Here is a 6000-nt window from a genome sequence, read left to right as displayed (position 1 = left end):
CAACAACGACAAAACCTCACCACCCTAAATCCCTCTCTACTTCTTCTAGTGTGTCTCTCTATATCTTCCCCATGCCTTCTGATACTCTAAGATTACTTTTTGCCAACTATTTGCTAACTCAGTCTCATGACCCAGAGTTATTTTTGCTTAATTAACTCAAGCGCACAATTTAGATTCATAGTGTGACCAAATATTCTCCAACATCTCCTGTACCCATTGTCTAATTGAAAAGGTAATGTTTATCTCTAAAATAATAAAACTATATACAGTTATCAAGTAATAATTACATTCACATTATCTAGTCCATTTGTTTTTGGTAAATTCAGAAAAACTACTTCACTACCTAGCCTATCCTGGTGAATCCAAATTTTGTACTTCATTCACTTTCTTTTTTTGTCCTTTTTAAAATTTGAAGCTTGTTTATTTTTTAACATAAGTTCATATTTATAGCAGCTTAGGTTTCACTCACTTAAAAATTTAAAATCAAAACATAGAATATTCCCTTAAACATAGAACACAGAACATTGTACTTCTGTTACTCTGGCATCTACTTATAAACAAAGTAGAGCAAGCACTGTATATAGGTACCTAGGCTAAGCAATCAGTATTCTGACTTTTTTATGTATAAAATGCATATATATTCAAATATGTGTTCAAAATACCAATTAGGTGCTTTTAACACAAATCAGAAGAATTGAAGTTTACTTAGTACCTAAAAAGTACAATTTAATCTATTAATTCTGATGTCAATACTTAATTAATTCATTATTAAAACATCTAAAAAAGTCTTTTTTTTTAGTTACACATGCCTAACTTTTTTTGTAATTTTGATTCATTTTATTAAAAATTCTTTTTGTACTGGAGGAGTTAATTTCCTTTCTATTCTAATGTGTATTACCAACCCAACATTCTCTTCTTAGACATTCAAATATTTCTTTGATAAAAAATTTGGGCTTTTATGTCTTTCAACTTTATATACTTTGTACCTCTTTTGTGAATTTCTTTTCTGAATTTGATAGAAAGGAAAATTGTAACTCTATCTCATCTTCAACTCCATCAGAGACCCAGGAAGGATATTATATTACCTGAGTAAGAAGGAAATAAAGAGCAAAAACTTCCAAAACTATAAAAATGACAGGAGCAATTGGCTGCCTAGACAGTCACCAAGGTTTTTCTGTGTCATTGGGACATCCATCTTCAGCCTACACGCCTAGAATATCAGACAGATCTTTTCATGAAACAGGGATTTTGAAGGGTTCTCTGTCCTACTGTTTTGGCAAAGTTTGGCAGTTGCCTTCTATTGTGTCCTGCTCATCTAATTTGGACAACATAATGTTAGAGGTCAAGGCAAGGTTAATTTGTTGCCCAGTGGTTAACTTTGCCACAACAAAAACAAACTCCATATGGAGGTTTTTCTGTAGTATGAACGGTGGGCTGCATCCCCCGCCTAGCTTTACCCGAAATAATTACATGGAAACTGTATTCTTTTAAACACTGCTTGGCCCATTAACTCTATCCTCTTACTGGATACCTCTCACATCTTGATTAACCCATATCTAATAATCTGTGTAGCACCACAAGGTGGTGTCTTACCGGGAATATTCTTAACTTGCATGCATCTCGGAGAGGAGAGGCATGGCGACTGCCTTACTCTGCTTCTTTCTCCCAGCATTCTGTTCTGTCTACTCCGTCTACCGAATTTTCTGTCCTATCAAAGGCCAAGCAGTTTCTTTATTAATTAACCAATGAAAGCAACAGATAGACAAATGACCCACCTTTCAATGTTTATCATCCTTGTTTGACGTAAATTAGTGCTGCTAGGGGCAGACGTGTGTCACTATCATGGAAGGTTATTTAAACCTTTTTAAATTAGATTTTTAAATAAATACCAATCCAAATTCCCACTCCCTTTTCTTCTCCCATTCTCTTCACACATCCTCCCACCCCACCTTACTCTAATCCTAAGAGAGAGTAAGGCACTTTGCTTTGTGGAAAGTCCAAGGCCCTCCCTACTACATCTAGGCTGAGCAAGGTATACACCCAAAGACAATAGGATCCCAAAAAGCCAGTATATGCAGTGGAGATAAATCTCAGTGCCACTGCCAGTGGCCCATCAGTCTGCCCCAGCCATACACTGTCAGCCACATTCAGAAGGACAAGTTTGGTCCTATGCTTGTTCCTTCCCAGTCCAACTGGAGTTGGTGACCTCCCATTAGCTCAGGTAAACTGTTTCAGTGGATGAACCCTTCATGGTCTTGACCTCCACCAATCTCCCATTTTGTTTAACATGCGATCAAAGACAGTGTGGTGGGAACGCAGCTCAGATACACAGCACCTGACTAGATAATATGTGTGAGGCATAGAATTTGATTCATAGCATTGAAAATGACCCCCGAAATAATAACAATGAATGTTCAAGTCTCTTCAAATCCTGATGATCTGCCCACATTATACTGCAGTCTGGAGCCTAAAAGCTTCTACCTACTGCACTGGATTCATTTGGCGAAAGATGTAGAACAATGTACAACTTTGGACCCTTTTGGTGACACATGTCATGACTGTCATGACATTGACATGGAATGGTGTATTTATACCACAACTATCCAAACAAGATAGTTGATGCCTCAGCCCCTGGCCTGGCCCCTGCAGTGCTGTTGCTAAGCATCAATTGCACACAACAGACCTAACTCTTCTCATTCAGGTCATTGACCCACTTTTTAGCTCAGAAGAGATAGTACTGTCCAGATAAACATTCACATTCCCTTGAACAGATCTAATGAGGTTCAGAGCATGAAGTGACCAGCCTGAGAACAGGTCAAAACAACAGCCACTCTGTCCTTTAGTGACAGAAGAGCTAACCAGATCCTGTCAATCATGATCCTACCTGCCTGCTTCTTAGATAAATAAACAGTGACCACAGAGAGAGGAGGGGTTTGGCAAAGGTCATAGAGCTGTCAATGGCACAGCCAGCACCAGAACTTCACCATGCCTCTTGGGTGGAGGCTGGCTCTGCCATGTATGTCACATGCTTAATCATCTAAGCTCATAGCTGCACCTCAACTCCAACCAAGTTCTCTGCTGATGCCGATAAGCCGCTTTTTACTCCTGCTCCTGCAGGTCAAGGGACCATCCCAGAGGTCAGCAAGATGTAGACAGAAACTCTACAGTTTCCCTTTAACCCAGGTGGGATCATAGGACTCAAAGAGAATATGGTGAGATTTGAATCAGGGGAAGCAAACAGCTTTCCTAGTCCTAACATACCAGGGACTCCTTAATTGGCCTCCAGCTGACTATGCCTCATTGAGGTGCCATGTGGGAATTGACTCATTTACTAAGATGTGTACTAGGGAAAGTTTTCTGGGTTACTGTCTGGAGAAGGAAGCTGGGGTAATAGCATAAGGTTGTGCTATTACAAAGTGCTGAGGCCTATGAAATGGTCCCTTGGGATGTCACAACAATGGGGGATGCAGAGTTAGACCTGAGGAAACAGTACTTGCTGGGCTTACAGAAGACCCAGTTTGGTTCCCAGCACTAACATAGCAGTTCACAGCCATCTGTATCTTCAGCTCTAGAGGATGTGGTACTCTCTTCTGATCTCCCAGGAACCAGACATGCATGTGGAAGAGACACATACATGTGACAAAACACTCATGCACATAAGCAAAAGAGCAAACAGAAAAATGTCAACCTTGACATTGCAGACAGAATTTTCTTTGAGACAAGAAGTCACAAGAAACAATGTGAAGAATTATTAATTACAACAGCTCAGTCTTTGTTCAGGCTTGTCCCACTAGCTCTTGTAACTTGAATTAATCTCCACATCTCTGTGGTGTCTCCTGAGTGCCTCAATTGTTCGCTTTGTCTATCTGCCCAGAAGACCTACCTATAGCTCTTGTATAGATATTGGACATTCAGGTTTTTCTTATACAGATCACATTAATACCTCTTCATAGTGTACAAAAGTCCCATAACCTGATATACCAACATGGAATCAGCATTGACATCTCCATGCCTCTGGAGTGAGAAAACACTCTCAAGGCTCATGTCTCTTAGATGCGACTTTAAGTTCAAAAATATCAAACTCTGGAGCATTTTTGAATTTGATGTTTTTCTGCCTTGGTTGCCTCTCCTATAGAATTCCAATTGTAGCTTCTTTTCTTCTAGGCTGGCTAGAAGAATAAAATGTCATGATGTCTACACACTGCCAAAGTTCTGGCCAGTGCTCACGAACTCGAATCTCCATCTCTGCCTTCTACCTGTGTTTTGGTTTCCCAAGGATTCAATAGGAGGAGAACTTCCTGCTCAGAGTGATGATTGATAAGGGGCTAGAATTCCTGTGAGCTACTCCTTTAACACAGCCAATAGTAAAATTAATTATGAAATGACAAGTAAATAAATATTACTGGAAACAAATCCAGAGTGCCTAGGAATGTGGCTCAGCTGTATAGCACCTGAGTAAATAGAATGCTTGAGACTAGAGTTTGAATAATGGCATTAAAAAAAATTGAAAGCAACACAAGCTATGAACTCTACACATCCTGACGACCAACCCCATTTTCCTGTGAACTCTATTCCAGCGGTTGTTTAGTGTAATGCATTTGCTGGGTGAAATACTATTTAATAACATGTAATCTCAACTGCTGTTCAATGGCCTGTGTTGCAATCATTGCTTTGGTCACGATTGGTGTATTTACACCTTTCTAATTGGCAATTGTCACTAAATAGAAGCACCTTGGCCCCTGCAGTGCTGTTGCTAAACCTTGTTCCACAGCTCTGACCCCAACTCTCCTCGCTCCTGTTGCTGATCCTCATCAGCTCTGGAGAAGCAGTGGTGTCCAGGCAGAAAGGCTTCTCCACCAAGATTAATGAAGAAATAGAGGTTCACAGAGAAGTAGGCAGTTCTGTGATTGAGTGTCACATATAGAATGATACAGCCTCCCTGGTTTTGGTCATGGAGATTTTATAGATGTATAGAAACGGGTTCAAGAGGGAAAGACACACACACCAATTGAGTTAGACATAAGAGAGCCACATGCCTGCTCCAAGGGATTGCACATGCTCTATTTTTAAAAAGACTACAGCACTTAGAGATTCCATAGAATAGTTCTATCTGCCCAATTGCACATGAGCAATTTAGCAAAGATTACCCAACAAGTAAATGGTCAAACCAACTCCTGGGACTGGCCACTTGCCTCTGGGGATGAGCCTGAATCTGATATATCTATCAGATGCTTAATGTGTGAGTTCAAGCTATGTGCTGTACATGGGTTCTAACCAAAAAGTCTCCTGTTTCTCAGAGCTGGGCTGACTCCACAGTGGTCATGGAATCACCTTAGAGGTCAGCATGAAGAAACTTTAATATTTTATTAAACAAGCATTTTTTTTTAAATTCTATCTTTCATAAAACTTGTTTTCAGGACAGGAAATATCATACAAAATTCCATCCTAATCTAAAATATCTTGGAAACCTGCTGATGCCTCCTTGATTAGCCCAGACTGTGTGGTAACCTTTAACCTAGATGGTGGTAAAGTCACATAACATTCATCTTCTCCAATCCTAGCAAAGATGGTTGTCAGCCACATGGCTACCTAAAGATGGCGATGAAGTCACATGTTTGTACTCCAAGATGCTGTCAGACCACACAGTCCCTTTAAGATTACCTATGCATACATTTTAACTAGCAACTCTGTGTTATAAGTTTTAAGTTAACTTTTTTTGTTACAGATTTTTATCCATACCCAATAAACTTAAAAATCTTGAGATAAGGTTTATATCTTGGCAAAACATTTAGGCAATTAAATGAAAACATTCATCTTTTTTAGCTGTTCTGTTTTGTCTCTTCTCTGTTGTAGCATCAGATGGTTCTCCAGACCCCAGACAGAGACTTTAAAAGCACGCCTGGGTCCAAAACGGGAAGAGCCATAACCCAATTCCAGAGCCATCTTTCCAATAAAGTAGAATAGCATAAAACAACTTTATTACCTACACCCAAAAGACAT

The sequence above is a fragment of the Chionomys nivalis genome, chromosome 11, assembly GCF_950005125.1.
Source record: "Chionomys nivalis chromosome 11, mChiNiv1.1, whole genome shotgun sequence".
Taxonomy (NCBI): Eukaryota; Metazoa; Chordata; class Mammalia; order Rodentia; family Cricetidae; genus Chionomys; species Chionomys nivalis.
Note: the sequence above shows the minus strand (reverse complement) of the source record.